This window comes from Tasmannia lanceolata, unplaced genomic scaffold (assembly GCF_043159265.1).
Source record: "Tasmannia lanceolata isolate RefF3 unplaced genomic scaffold, GAP_Taslan_0.1 ptg000018l, whole genome shotgun sequence".
NCBI lineage: Eukaryota > Viridiplantae > Streptophyta > Magnoliopsida > Canellales > Winteraceae > Tasmannia > Tasmannia lanceolata.
Window position 1 is genome coordinate 34240623 of NW_027518695.1, and position 17270 is coordinate 34257892.

Below are 17270 nucleotides of genomic sequence, written 5' to 3' on the forward strand. Positions count from 1 at the left end.
CACACCTTCTCTAGGGTTTCCTATGTCTAAAAGATGAATGTTTTGTAAAGTTTCTAAAATAAGAAACCTTCTATTTCTTCAATCTCCATCCTTCATCAACTAAATCTAAGCTTCAACTTCATCTCTTCCTCTTCGCAAAACTTGGCTAAAAGCTCCTTAACACTATCTTTAGGGTTTCTTATGTCTAAAAGATAGATGTCTTATAAAGTTTCTAAATTAAGAAACTTTCTATTTTTTCAATCTCCATCATGTGTCAACAAAATCTAATATTCAACATCATCTCATCATAATCTCAAAATTTGGCTAAAAGCACCTTGACAGCATCTGCAGTGATTTCTATGACTAAAAAATGTATGTTTTATAAAATTTCTAAAATCAGAAACTTTCTATTTTTCAATTCTCATCCTTAACCTAAAACTTGGCTAAAAGCTCATTGACACCATCTATAAGCTTTCCTACGTCTAAAAGATGAATGTTTTGTACAGTTTCTAAAATAAGAAACTATATATTTCTTCAATCTCAATCATTCATCAACTAATTCTAAGATTCAATATCATCTCATCCCCATCCTAAAACTTGGCTAAAAGCTCATTGACATTTTCTCTAGGGTTTCCTCTGTTTAAAAGATGGATGTCTTATAAAGTTTATAAATTAAGAAACTTTCTATTTTTTCAATCTCTATCATGCGTCAACTAAATCTAAGATTCAATATCATCTCATCCTCATCTCAAAACTTCACTAAAAGCTCCTTGACAACATCTCTATGATTTTCTATGTCTAAAAGATGGAGGTTTTATAAAGTTTCTAAAATCAGAAACTTTCTGTTTTTTTCATTCACCATCATTCATCAACTAAATTTAAGATTCATTACCATCGCATCCTCATCTCAAAACTTGGCTAATAGCTCCATGACACAATCTTTAGGGTTTCATATGTCAAAAAGACAGATGTTCTATACAGTTTCTAAAATAAAAAACTTTTTATTATTTCCCCATCCTTCATCAACAAAATCTAAGATTCAATACCATTGCTAACTCATCCTAAAACATGGCTCAGAGCTCCATGACACCATTTCTAGGGTTTACAAAGGGTAATATATTGATGTTTAACAAAGTTTCTAAAATAAGAAACTTTCTTTTTTTCATTTTACTTTCTTTATCAACTAAATCTAAGATTCAATATCATCTAATCCTCATCTCAAAACTTCGCTAAAAGCACTTTGACACCATCTCTAGGGTTTACTAAGTGTACAAGATTTATGTTTTATAAAGTTTCTAAAATAAGAAAGTTTTTTATTTTTTCAATCTCTATCCTTCAGCAATTACATTTAAGCTTTAGTACCCTCTCATTCTCATCGCAAAACTTGGCCCAAAGCTCCTTGACACCATCTCTAGGGTTTCCTTTGTCAAAAAGATTGATGTTTTATAAAGTTTCTAAAATAATAAACTTTCTATTTTTTCAATCGTCGTCCTTCATCAGCTAAATCTAAGATTCAATACTCTCTCATTCTCATCCCAAAACTTGGCTAAAAGCTCCATTACATTATCTCTAAGGTTTCAAAACCATAAAAGATGGTCCATCATCAGATAAATCAATGATTAAATACCATCTCATCCTCATCCCAAAACTTGCCTAAAATCTCCTTGACACCATCTCAAGGTTCTCTTACGTCTAAAAGATGGATATTTATGAACGTTCTAAAATAAGAAGCTTTCAATTTTTCAATCTCCATCCTTCATCAACTAAATCTAAGATTCAATACCATTTCATCCTCATCTCTAAACTTGGCTAAAAGCTCCTTCACACAATCTCTAGCGTTTCTTATATCTAATAGATAGATGTTTTATAAAGTTTCAAAAATAAGAAATTTTCTATTTTTTCATTCTCCATCCTTCATCAACTAAATCTAAGATTCAATTCCATCTAATCCTCATCTAAAAACTTGGCTAAAAGCTCCTTGACACCATCTCTAAGGTTTACTAAGTGTAAAGGATTGATGTTTTATAAAGTTACCAAAATAAGAAACTTTTTATTTTTTCAATCTCCATCCTTCAGCAACTAAATCTAAGATTCAGTACTCTCTCATTCTCATCTCAAAACTTGGCTAAAAGCTCATTGACACCATCTCTAGGGTTTCCTATGTCTAAAAGATGTATGTTTTATAAAGTTTCTAAAATACGAAACTTTCTATTTTTTCAATCTCCATCCTTCATCAACTAAATCTAAGATTCAATAGCATCTCATTCTCATCTCAATACTTGGCTAAAAGCTCCTTCACACAATCTCTAGGGTTTCCTATGTCTAAAAGATGGATGTTTTATAAAGTTTCTAAAATAAGAAACTTTCTATTTTTTTAATCTCCATCATTTATCAACTAAATGTAAGATTCAATACCATCTCATCCTCATTTCAAGGCTTGGCTAAAAGCTCCTTAACACCATCTCGAGGGTTTCCTATGTCTAAAAGATTGATGTTTTATAAAGTTTCTAAAATAAGAAATTTCTATTTTTTCAATCTCCATCCTTAATCAACAAAACATAAGATTCAATACCATCTAATACTCATCTCAAAACTTGGCTAAAAGCTCTTTGACAACATCTCTAGGGTTTACTAAGTGTAAAAGATTGATATTTTATAAAGTTTCTAAAATAAATTTTTTTTATTTTTTCAATCTCCTTCGTTCAACAACTAAATCTAAGATTTAATACCCTCTCATTTTCAGCTCAAAACTTGGCTAAATGCTTCTTTATACCATATCTAGGGTTTCTTATGTGTAAAAGATCAATGTTTTATAAAGTTTCTAAAATAAGAAACTTTCTATTTTTTCATTTTCCATCCTTCTTCAACTAAATCTAAGATTCAATACCCTCTCATTCTCATCTGAAAACTTGGCAAAAAGCTGGTTGACATCATCTCTAGGGTGTCAATACCATAAAAGATGGTCTTTCATCAACTAAATCAAAAATTCAATACCATCTCATTCTAATGTCAAAACTTGGCTAAAAGCTCCTTCATACCCTCTCTACGGGTCTCTTATGTCTAAAATATTGATGTTTTATAAAGTTTTTAAAATAGAAAACTTTTTATTTCTTCAATCCTCATCATTTATCAACTAAATCTAAGATTTAATACCATCTCATCCCCATCTCAATATTTGGTTAAAAGCTCTTTAACACAATCGGTTGGCATGGATCTTTCTCTTGTAGATTTTAGAATATAAAATCTCTATTAAAAACCTTTAGCTTTGATACCAAGTGAAATCCCGAAGGGCAACAACCAAGAGGGGGGTGAATTGGTGTTTTTAAATTTTTCTATTTGAAAAGCTTGGGCAAGTGAGTTTGGCCTAATTAGTTCAAACCCTTCTTCAAGTTATATTAAAAATAAAAGGGAAAGAGATTACCAACACCACAAAAGAGAGGAGAAAGAGTGAGGAGACCACACAATGATTTATAGTGGTTCGGTCACAACTTGACCTACTCCACTACCCAAGTACTTCGCCTTTCCTTGGAATTTTTTCCACTATGGTAAGACTCCTTGTCGCCGTCTCACAAAGCGTATACACATTCACCACCTCCACAAGGGGACACACCCTTGTATTAGAAATCCACCTCTAAAGATATTCTTCTTTGTTGCACTCCGACCTTGAAGCAAGAAACTCCTCTTTGCAATCTCACATACACATAAAGGGTAGAAGAAAGGAAAATAAAGAACACTCAAGCCTCTTATAGGCGTATACAACTCTCAAAGCTCACAAGACTCCTAATGATTAACACTAAAAGCTTAGGGAGAACCTCTTGACAAGAAATAAATGCAAGGTTAAATGCTCAAGAGATTTGAAGAAGAATCCTTTTGATTTTCAAGAGAAAGCTCTAAGTTTGATATTCAAAAAATATTCAAAAGGGTGTTTAGAGAAGGTCTTTGATGGGGTTTAAATAGCCCTAGTTCATTTGAGAGAGAACAAGGGTGAAACTGCAATAAAACTTGGTGGTTGCGCCTACCCACTGTACACCCCAACAACTCTTTTGCGAGTCCGCCGCGGTCGACCGAGCCGCCGCGGTCAACAGCCCTTATCGGGCGCCCTTTTTAATTTTTAAAATCTTTATTGCTGCGGTCGACGGAGGTGGTCGCAATCTCCCGCTGATAGCTTACTATTTTAGAAATATTTTGGCTTAAAAAGGTTACGCGGTCGCCCGCCATGGGCTTAATGTTTCTAAAATTCATTTTTCCTAAAAACTTTTCGCGGTTGGCCAAGGGGTTAGCGATCGACCGGCCCAATAAATTTCGAGATGTGTTGACATTCCAGTAAGCATCTCGCGGTCGCCCGGTTTAGTTGTTGAGGATGCGATGGCAATGAATCTTAAATTTAGTTGATGAAGGATGGAGAATGAAAAAAATAAAAAGTTTCTGATTTTAGAAACTTTATAAAACCTCCATCTTTTAGACATAGAAAATCATAGATATGTTGTCAATGAGCTTTTAGCGAAGTTTTGAGATGAGGATGAGATGATATTGAATCTTAGATTTAGTTGACGCATGATGGAGATTGAAAAAATAGAAAGTTTCTTAATTTAGAAACGTTATAAGACATCCATCTTTTAAACAGAGGAAACCCTAGAGAAAATGCCAATGAGCTTTTAGCCAAGTTTTAGGATGGGGATGAGATGGTATTGAATCTTAGAATTAGTTGATCAATGATTGAGATTGAAGAAATAGATAGTTTCTTATTTTAGAAACTTTACAAAACATTCATCTTTTAGACATAAGAAAGCTGATAGATGGTGTCAATGAGCTTTTAGCTAAGTTTTAAGTTGAGGATGAGAATTGAAAAATAGAAAGTTTCTAATTTTAGAAATTTTATAAAACATACATCTTTTAGACATAGAAAACCGTACAGATGTTGTCAATGTGCTTTTAGCCAAGTTTTGAGATTATGATGAGATGACGTTGAATATTAGATTTAGTTGACGCATAATGGAGATTAAAAAAATAGAAAGTTTCTTAATTTAGAAACTTTATAAGACATCCATCTTTTAGACATAAGAAACCCTAAAGATAATGTTCGGGAGCTTTTAGCCAAGTTTTGGGATGAGGAAGAGATGAAGTTGAATCTTAGATTTAGTTGATGACGGATGGAGATTGAAGAAATAGAAAGTTTCTTATTTTATAAACCTTACAAAACATTCATCTTTTAGACATAGGAAACCCAAGAGATGGTGTGAAGGAGCTTTGAGCCAAGTTTTGGGATGAGTTAGCGATGGTATTGAATCTTAAATTTAGTTGATTAAGGATGGCGAAAAAATAAAGGGTTTCTTATTTTAAAATTTTATAAAAACATCTATCTTTTAAACATATGAAATCATAGGAGATGGTGTCAATGTGCTTTTAGCCAAGTTTCGTAATTAGGATGAGATGGTATTGAATCTTAGATTTAGTTGATGAAGGATGAAGATCGAAAAACAAAAAGTTTCCGATCTTAGAAACTTTATAAAATATCGATCTTTTAGACATAGGAAACCCTCTACATGGTGTCAAGGAGCTTTTAAACAAGTTTTGATATGAGGATTAGATGATACTGAATCTTAGATTGAGATGATGAAGGATGGAGATTGGAAAAAATAAAGTTTCTTATTTTTGGAACTTTAAAAAACATCCATCTTTTAGACATAGGAAACCCAAGAGAAGGTGTCAAAGTGCTTTTAGCCAAGTTTTGGGATAAGGATGAGGAGTGAAGGAGCTTTTAGCCAAGTTTTGGGATAAGAATGAGACGGTATTGAATCTTAGATTTATTTGTTGAATGATAGAGATTGAAAAAATAAAAAGTTTCTTATTTTAGAAACTTTGTAAAACACCAATCTTTTACACTTAGTAAACCCGATAAATGGTGTCAAGTAGCTCTGAGCCAAGTTTCATTATGAGTTAGCGATGGTATTTATTCTTAGATTTAGTCGATGAAGGGTGGGGAAAAAATAAAAGGTTTTATATTTTAGAAACTTTATAAAACATCTATCTTTTAGAATTATAAAACCCTAGAAATTATGTCAAAAAGCTTTTAGCCAAGTTTTGAGATGAGGATGCAATGATAATGAATCTTAAATTTAGTTGATGAAGGATGGAGAATGAAAAAATAGAAAGTTTCTGATTTTAGAAACTTTAAAAAACATCCATCTTTTAGACATAGAAAACCTTAGAGAAGCTGTGAATGAGCTTTTAGCCAAGTTTTGAGGTGAGGATGAGATGATATTGAATCTTAGATTTAGTTGACGCATGATGGAGCTTGAAAAAGTAGAAAGTTTCTTAATTTAGAAACTTTATTAGACATCAATCTTTTAGATATAAGAAACCTTAGAGAAAGTGTCAAGGAGCTTTTAGCCAAGTTTTGGAATGGGCATGAGAGGGTATTGAATCTTAGAATTAGTTGATGAAGGTTGAGATTGAAGAAATAGAAAGTTTCTTATTTTAAACACTTTACAAAACATTCATCTTTTAGACATAGGAAACCCTAGAGATGGTGTCAAGGAGCTTTGAGCCAAGTTTTGAGAGGAGAATGAGAGGGCACTGAATCTTGGATTTAATTGCTGAAGGATGGAGATTGAAAAAATAAAAAGTTTCTTACTTTAGAAACTTTGTAAAATATCAATCTTGTACACTTAGTAAGCCCTAGAGATGGAGATTGAAAAAATAGAGAGTTTCGTATTTTAGAAACTTTATAAAACATCAATCTTTTACACCTAGTAAATCGTAGAGATACTGTCAAGGATCTTTTAGACTGATCTTGTATACTATTGAAACTCTACAGATGATGTCAACGAGCTTTTAGCTAAGTTTTGAGATGAGAATAAGAGGGTAATGAATCTTAGATTTAGTTGATAAAATATGGAGATTGAAAAAATAGAAAATTTCTTATTTTAGAAACTTTATAAAACATCCATCTTTTAGACATAATAGACCCTATAGATGGTGTCAAGCAGCTTTTATCCATGTTATGGGATGAAGATAAGATGATTTTGAATCTTTGATTTAGTTGATGAAAAATGGAGATTGAAAAAATAGAAAGCTTCTAATTTTAAAAACTTTAAAAAACATCCACCTTTTAGACATAGGAAACCCTAGAGATGGTGTCAAGGAGGTTTGATCCACGTTTTGGGATGAATTAGCGATTATGTTGAATCTTAAAGTTAGTTGAATAAGGATGGCGAAAAAATAAATAGTTTCTTATTTTAGAAACTTTATAGAAAATCTATCTTTTAGACATATGAAACTCTAGGAGATGGTGTCAAGGAGCTTTTCGCCATGTTTTGATACGAGGATGATATGGTATTAACTCTGAGATTTAGTTGATGAAGGATGGAGATTGAAAAACAGAAAGTTTCTAATCTTAGAAACTTTATAAAATATCCATGACATAGGAAACCCTCTAGACGGTGTCAAGGAGCTTTTAACCAAGTTTTGAGATGAGGATTAGATGTTATTGAAACTTAGATTGAGTTGATGAATGATGGAGATTGAAAAAATATAAAGTTACTAATTTTAGAAACTTTATAAAACATCCATCTTTTATACATAGGAAACCCTAGAGATTGTGTGAAGGAGCTTTTTGCCAACTTTTGAGAAGAGGATGAGATGGTATTGAATCTTAGATTTAGTTGATGTGCTTTTAGCAAAGTTTTGGGATGATGATGAGATGGTATTTAATCTTAGATTTACTTGATGAAGGATGGAGATTCACAAAATAGATAGTTTCTTATTTTAGAAACTTTATAAAACATCCATCTTTTATGGTATTGAAACCTTAGAGATAATGTCAACGAGCTTTTAGCCAAGTTTTGGGATGAGAATGAGAGGGTACTGAATCTTAGATTTAGTTGATGAAGGATGCAGATTGAAAAGACAGAAAGTTTCTGATTTGATAAACTTTATAAAACATTCATCTTTTAGAAATAGGAAACACTAGAGATGGTGTCAAGGAGTTTTTATCCATCTCATCCTCATCCCAAAACATGGCCAGGTTCCTTGTCACCTCTAGGGTTTACTAAGGGTAAAAGATTGATGTTTTATAAAGTTTCTAAAATAAGAAACTTACTATTTTTAAAATCTCCAACTTTTACCAACTAAATCTAAGATTCAATATCATCTTATCCTCATCTCAGAACTTGGCTAAAAGCTCCTTGACACAATCTCTAGGATTTCCTATGTCTAAACAATGGACGTTTTACAAAGTTTCTAAAAAAAAACCTTTCTATTTTTTCAATCTCCATCTTTCATCAACTAAATCTAAGATTAAATACCATCTCATCATCATCCCAAAACATGGCTAAAAGCTCATTGACACCATCTCTAGGGTTTCCTATGTCTAAAAGATGGATGTTTTATAAACTTTCTAAAATAAGAAACTTTTTATTTTTTCAACCTCCATCCTTTATCAACAAAATCTAAGATTCAATACCATCTCATCTTCATCTCAAAACATGGCTAAAAGCCCCTTCACACCATCTCTAGGATTTTCTATGTCTAAAAGATTATTGTTTTATGAAGTATCTAAAATAAGAAACTTTCTATTTTTTCAATCTCCATCATTCATCAACTTAATCTAAGAATTAAACGATCTCATCATCATCCCAAAACCTGGGTAAAAGCTCTTTGTCACCATCTCTAGGGTCTCGTATGTCTAAAAGATGGATGTTTTATAAAGTTTATAAAATAAGAAACTTTCTACTTTTTCATTCTCCATCCTCTATCAACTAAATCTAAGATTCAATACCATCTCATTCTCTTCTTAAAACTTGGCTAAAAGCTCCTTCACACCATCTCTAGAGTTTCCTATATCTAAAAGATGGATGTTTTACACATTTTCTAAAATAAGAAACTTAATATTTTTTTAATCTCCATCCTTCATCAACTCAATCTAAGATTCAAAACCTTGTCATCATCAACCCAAAACTTGGCTAAAAGCCCCTTAACACGATCTCAAAGGTCTCCTATGTATAAAAGATGAATGTTTTATAAAATTTCTAAAATAAGAAACTTTCTATTTTTTCAATCTACATCCTTTATAAACTAAATCTATTATTCAATATCATCTCATCCTCATCTCAAACCTTGGGAAAAAGCCCTTTGACACCATCTTTAGGGTATCTTATGTGTAAAAGATAGACTTTTTATAAAGTTTTTAAAATAAGAAACTTTCAATTTTTTCAATATCCATCATTCATCAACTAAATCTAAGATTAAATACCATCTCATCCTCATTTCAAAACATGGCTTAAAGCTCCTTTACACCAACTCTAGGGTTTACTAAGTCTAAAAGATTCTTATTTTATAAAGTTTCTAAAATAAGAAACTTTCTATTTTTTCAATCTCCATCCTTCATCAACTAAATCTATGATTCAATACCCTCTCATTCTCATCTCAAAGCATGGCTAAAACCTCGTTCACATCATCTCTAGGGTTTCTTATGTCTAAAAGGTAGATGTTTTATAAAGTTTACAAAATAAAAAACTTTCTATTTTTCAGTCTCCATCCTTCATCAACAAAATCTAAGATGCAATATCATCTCATCCTCATCACAAAACATGACTAAAAGCCCCTTGACACCTGTCTCTAGGGTCTCCTATGTCTAAAAGATTGATGTTTTGCAAAGTTTCTAAACTAAGAAACTTTCTATTTTTTCAATATCCATCCTTCATCAACTAAATCAAAGATTAAATAGCATGTCATCCTCATCTCAAAACTTGGCTAAAAGCTCTTTGACACCATATTTTGGGTTTCATATGTCTAAAAGATGGACGTCTTATAAAATTTGAGAAATAAGAAACTTTCTATTTTTTTCAATCTCTATCAATCATCAACAAAATCTAAGATTCAATTCCCTCTCATTCTCATCCAGAAACTTGGTTAAAAGTTCGTTGACATCATCTGTAAGGTTTCCGACGTCTAAAAGAAGGATGTTTTTTAAAGTTTTTAAAATAAAAAATTTCTATTTTTTCAAACTCCATCATTCATCAACTAAATCTAAGATTGAACATCGTCTCATCCTCATCCCAAAACATTGCTAAAAGTTCCTCGACACCGTCTCTAGGGTCTCTTATGTCTAAAAGATGGATGTTTTATAAAGTTTCTAAAATAAGAAACTTTTTATTTTTTCAATCTCCATCCTTTATAAACTAAATCTAAGATTCATTACCATCTCTTCCTCATCTCAAAACTTGGCTAAAAGCTCCTTCACACCATCTCTAGGGTTTCTTACGTCTAAAAGATGGATGTCTTACAAAGTTTTTAAAATAAGAAACTTTCTATTTTTTCAGTCTGCATCCTTCATCAACTAAATCTAATATTCAATATCATCTCATCCTCATTCCAAAACATGGCTAAAAGCTCATTGACACCATGACTAGGGTTTACTAAGTCTAAAAGATTGATGTTTCGTAAAGTTTCCAAAATAATAAACTTTCTTCTTTTCAATCTCCATCCTTAATCAACTAAATCTAAGATTCATTACCCTCTCATTCTCAACCCAAAACTTGGCCAAAAGCTGGTTGACATCATCTCTAGGGTTTCAATACCGTAAAAGATGGTCCTTCATCAACTAATTCTAAGATTCATTCCCATCCCATGCTCATCTCAAAACTTAGTTAAAGGCTCCTTCACACCATCTATAGGATCTCCTATGTCTAAAAGATGGATGTTTCATAAAGTTTCTAAAAGAAGAAACTTTCTATTTTTTCAATCTCCATCCTTTATCAACTAAATCTAAGATTCAATACTATCTAATCCTCATCTCAAAACTTGGCAAAAGCGCTTTGACAACATCTCTAGGGTTTACCAAGTGTAAAAGATGGATGTTTTATAAAGTTTCTAAAATAAGAAACTTTAAATTTTTTCAATCTCCATCATTCATCAACTAAATTTAAGATTCAGTACCATCTCAAACTCTAGGGTTTCAATACCATAAAAGATGGTCTTTCATCAACTTAATCTAAGATTCAATACCAACTAATTCTAAACTCAAAACTTGGCTAAAAGCTCCTTCACTCATCTCTAGGGTCTCCGATGTCTAAAAGAATTATGTTTTAAAAAGTTTTTAAATTAAGAAGCTTTTTATTTTTTCAATCTTCATCTTTTATCAACTATATCTTAGATTCAATACCATCTCATCCCCAACTAAAAATTTGGCTAAAAGCTCCTTAACAAAATCTTGAGGGTTTCCTTTGTCTAAAAGATTGATGTTTTATATAGTTTCATAAATAAGACTCTTTCTATTTCTTCAATCTGCATTGTTCATCAACTAAATCTAAGATTCAATACCATCTAATCCAAATCACAACACTTGGCTAAAAGCCCTTTGACACAATCTCTAGGGTTTACTAAGTGTAAAAGATTGATGTTTTATAAAGTTTGTAAAAGAAGAAACTTTTTATTTTTTCAATCTCCATCCTTCAACAACTAAATCTAAGATTCAATACCCTCTCATTCTCATCTCAAAACTTAGCTAAAAGCTCCTTGACACGATTTCTAGGGTTTCCTATGTCTAAAAGATGTATGTTTTATAAAGTTTCTAAAATAAGAAACTTTCTATTTTTTCAATCTCCATCATTCATCAACTAAATCTAAGATTATATACCCTCTCGTTCTAATCCAAAGACATGGTTAAAAGCTCGTTGACATCATCTCTAGGGTTTAAATAGCGTAAAAGATGGTCATTCAGCCACTAAATATCTGATTAAATACCATCTCATCCTCGTCTCAAAACTTGGCTAAAAGCTCCAGGACACCATCACTAGGGTCTCATATGTCTAAAAGATTGATCTTTTATAAAGTTTCTAAAATAAGAAACTTTCTAGTTTTTAAATCTCTATCATTTATCAACTAAATCTAAGATTCGATACCATCTCATCCTCATCTAAAAACGTGGCTAAAAGCTCTTTAACATCATCTCTAGGGTTTCCTATGTCCAAAATGATGGATTTTTAAAAACTTTCTAAAATAAGAAACTTTCTATTTTTTCAATATACATGTTTCATCAACTAAATCTTAGATATAATACCATCTAATCCGCATCTCAAAATTTGGCTAAAAGCTCATTGACAACTACTTTAGGGTATACTAAGGGTAAAAGATTTATGTTTTATAAAGTTTCTAGAATAAGAAACTTACTATTTTTTCAATCTCCATCCTTTATCAACTAAATCTAAGATTCAATATCATCTAATCCTCTTCTCAAAACTTGGCTGAAAGCTCCTTAACACCATCTCGAGGATTTCCTATTTCTAAAAGATGGATGTTTTATAAAGTTTCTAAAATAAAAAAATTTCTATTTTTTCAATCTCCATCCTTCATCAACTAAATCTAAGATTCAATACCATCTAATCATCATCTCAAAACTTTGCTAAAAGCACTTCGACACCATATCTAGGGTTTACAAAAAGTAAAAGATTGATATTTTATAAAGTTTATATAATAAGAAACTTTTTATTTCTTCAATCTCTATCCTTCAGCATCTAAATCTAAGACTCAATACCCTCTCATTCTAATCTCAAAAGTTGGCAAAAAACTCATTGACAACATCTCTAGGGTTTCTTATGTCCAAAAGATGGATGTTTTATAAAGTTTCTAAAATAAGAAGCTTTCAATTTTTTCAATCTCCATCCTTCATCAACTAAATCTAAGATTCAATATCCTCTGATTCTCAACCCAAAACGTGGCTAAAAGTTGGTTCACATCATCTCTAGGGTTTCAATACCATAAAAGGTGGTCCTTCATCAGCTAAATCTAAGTTTCAATACCATCTCATCCTCACCTCAAAATATGGCTAAAAGCTCCTTGACACCATCTCTAGGGTTTCCTATGGCTAAAAATGGATGTTTTGAAAAATTTTTAAAATAAGAAACTTTCTATTTTTTCAATCATCTTACTTTATTAAGTAAATCTAAGCTTTAATACCATCTTGTCCTGATATCAAAACTTGGCAAAAAGCTTATTAACACAAGGGCAAAAGATTTAGGGTATACTAAGGGTAAAAGATTTATGTTTTATAAAGTTTCTAGAATAAGAAACTTACTATTTTTTCAATCTCCATCCTTTATACACTAAATCTAAGATTCAATATCATCTAATCCTCTTCTCAAAACTTGGCTGAAAGCTCCTTAACACCATCTCGAGGATTTCCTATTTCTAAAAGATGGATGTTTTATAAAGTTTCTAAAATAAGAAACTTTCTATTTCTTCAATCTCCATCCTTTATTAACTAAATCTAACATTCAATACCATCTAATCCTCATCTCAAAATTTTGCTAAAAGCTCTTTGACACCATCTATAGGGTTTACTAAGTATAAAAGTTTGATGTTTTATAACGTTTATAAAATAAGAAATTTTTATTTTTTCAATCTCCATCATTCAGCAACTGAATCTAAGATTCAGTACCCGCTCATTCTCATCTCAAAACTTTGCTAAAAGCTCATTGACACCATCTCTAGAGTTTTCAATATCTAAAAGATGGATGTTTTATAATGTTTCTAAAATAAGAAACTTTCTATTTTTTCAATCTCCATCCTTCATCAGCTAAATCTAAGATTCAATACCATCTCATCATCAATCCAAAACTTGGCTAAAAGCTCATTGACACCATCTCTAGGGTCAGCTATGTGTAAACGATGGATGCTATATAAACTTTCTAAATTAAGAAACTTTCTACCTTTTCAATCTTCATCCTTTATTAACAAAATCCAAGATCCAATACGATCACATCCTCATTTCAAAACTGGACTAAAAGCTGCTTAACACCATCTCTAGGATTTCCTATGTCTAAAAGATGGATATTTTATAAAGTTTCTAAAACAATTAACTTTCTATTTTTTCAATCTCCATCTTTCATCAACTAAATCTAAGATTTAATACCATCTCATCATCATCCCAAAACTGGGCTAAAAGCTCTTTGACACAATCTTCAGGGTCTCCTATGTCTAAAAGATGGATGTTTAAGAGTTTCTAAAATAAGAAACTTCTATTTTTTCATTCAATATCCTCTATCAACTAAATGTAAGATTCAATACCATCTCATCCTCTTCTCAAAACTTGGCTAAAAGCTTCTTTACACCATATCTAGGATTTTCTGTCTAAAAGATATATGTTTTATAAAGTTTCTAAAATAAGAAACTTTGTAACTTTTCAATCTCCATCCTTCATCAACTCAATCTAAGATTCAAAACCATCTCATCATCAACCCCAAACATGGCTAAAAGCCCCTTGACACCATCTCAAGGGTCTCTTATGTCTAAAAGATGGATGTTTTATAAAGTTTCTAAAATAAGAAACTTTCAATTTTTTCAAACTACATCCTTTATCAACTAAATCGAAGATTCAATTCCATCTCATCATCTCAAAACTTGGCTAAAAGCTGTTTGACATGATCTTTAGGGTTTCCGATGTGTAAAAGATGGCCGTTTTATAAAGTTTATAAAATAAGAAACCGTCTATATTTTCAATATCCATCCTTCATCAACTAATTCTAAAATTCAATACCATCTCATCCTCATCTCAAAACTTGGCTAAATGCTCCTTTACACCAACTCTAGGGTTTATTAAGTCTAAAAGATTTATGTTTTATAAAGTATCTAAAATAAGAAACTTTCTATTTTTTCAATCTCTATCCTTCATCAACAACATCTAAAATTCAATACCCTCTCATTCTCATCCCAAAACTTGGCTAAAATCTCGTTGACATCATCTCTAGGGTTTTCTTTGTCTAAAAGACTGATGTTTTATAATGTTCCTAAAATAAGAAACTTTCAATTTTTTCAATCTTTATCCTTCATCAACTAAATCTAAGATTAAATATCATCTCATCCTCAACCCAAAACTTGGGTAAATGCTCCTTGACACCGTCTCTAGGGTCTCTTCTCTAAAAAAGATGAATGTTTTACAAAGTTTGTAAGATAAGAAACATTTTATTTTTTCAATCTCCATCATTAATCAACTAAATCTAAGATTCAATACCATCTCATCTTCATTTCAAAACTTGGCTAAAAGTCCTTGACACCATCTATAGGGTTTCCTATGTCTAAAAGATGGATGTCTTACAAAGTTTCAAAAATAAGAAACTTTCTATTCTTTGAATCATCATCCTTCATCAACTAGATTAAATTTCCTCTTATTCTGATCATAAAACTTGGCTGAAAGTTCGTTGACATCATCTCTAGGGTTTCATATGTCTAAAAGAATGATGTTTTACAAAGTTTCTAAAATAAGACACATTTATTTTTTCAATCTCCATCCTTCGTCAACTAAATCTAAGATTTAGTATCATCTCATCCTCATACGAAAACATGGGAAGAAGCTCATTCACACCGTCTCTAGCGTCCCCTATGTCTAAAAGATGGAAGTTTTATAAAGTTTCTAAAATAAGAAACTTTTTATTTTCTCAATCTCAATCCTTCATCAACCATGGTTTAAAATACCAGTTTCGGTCCCTGAGAAAATTGTAATTTCGGTCAAAATTTTGTAAGAAATTAAAAAGAGTATTTATTTAATTTCTAAACTTCGGACCGAAATCCTGAAATTTCGGCCGAAATTTTGTAACAATTTTTTTTTTAAGAGTCCCAAAAATAAAATTTTGATCCGAAATTTTAAAATTTGGTATTTAGCGAAAAATGGGATTTCGGGAAATTTCAGTTTCGGTCCCAACCGAAATTCGAATATTCGTTTTTCGGTTGAAATTTAAAACCATGTCATTAACTAAATCTAAGATTCAATACCATATAATCCTCATCTCAAAACTTGGCTAATACCAACTTCACACCATCTCTAGGGTTTCCAATGTAAAAAAGAAGGATGTCTTATAAAGTTTCAGAAATAAAAAACTTTTTAATTTTTCAATCTCCATCGTTCATCAACTAAATCTAAGATTCAATTCCCTCTAATTCTCATCCTAAAATTTGGCTAAAACCTCGCTGACATCATCTCTAGGGTTTCATATGTCTAAAAGATGGATGTTTTATAAAGTTTCCAAAATAAGAAGTTTATATTTTTTCAATCTCCATCATTCCTCAACTACATCTCAGATTCAATACAATCTCACCCTCATTTCAAAACTTGGCTAAAAGCTCCTTGACATCATCTCTAGGGTTTCCTATGTCTAAAAGATGGATGTCTTAAAAAGTCTCTAAAATAAGAAACTTTCTATTTTTTCAATGTCCATCCTTCAATAACAAAATCTAAAATTCACTATCATCTCATCCTCATTCCAAAACAATGCTAAAAGCTCCTTAACACAATGTCTAGGGTTTACTAAGTCTAAAATATTTATGTTTTATATAGTTTCGAAAATAAGAAACTTTCTATTTTTTCAATCTCCATCCTACATACACTAAATCTAAGATTCAAAACAATCTCATCCTCATTTCAAAACTTGGTTAAAAGCTTCTTGACACTATCTCTAGGGTTTCCCACGTCTAAAAGATGGATGTCTTACAAAGTTTCTAAAATAAAAAACTTTCTGTTTATTCAATCTCCATCCTTTATCAACCAAATCTAAGATTCAATACCATCTCATCTTCATCTCAAAATTCGGCGAATATCTCCTTTACACCATCTCTAGGGTTTCCTATGTCTAAAAGACGGATGTATTACATAGTTTCTAAAATAACAAATATTTTATTTTTTCAATCTCCATCATTCATCAAGAAAATCTAAGATTCAATATCATCACATCCTCATTCCAAACCATGGCTACAAGCTCCTTGACTCCATGTTTAGGGTTTACTAAGTCTAAAAGATTGATGTTTTATAAAGTTTCTAAAATACGAAACTTTAGATTTTTTCAATCTCCATCCTTCATCAACCAAATCTAACATTCAATAGAATCTCATCCTCATTTCAAAACTTGGCTAAAAATCTCCCTCATACCATCTCTACGGTTTTCTATGTCTAAAAGATGTAAGTCTTACAAAGTTTCTAAAATAAAAACTTTCTGTTTTTTCAATTTCCATCCTTTATCAACTAAATTTAAGATTCATTACCCTATCATTCTCATCTCAAAACTTGGTTAAAAGCTCTTTGACAACATCTCTAGAGTTTTCTATGTCTAAAAGATGGTTATTATATAAAGTTTCAAAAATTAGAAAGTTTATAATTTTTTAATCTCCGTCCTTCATCAAATAAATCTAAAATTTAATACCATCTTCATCCTCATCTCAAAACTTAGCTAAAAGCTCATTGACACCATCTCTAGGGTTTACTATGTCTAAAAGATTAATATTTTACAATATTTTTAAAATAA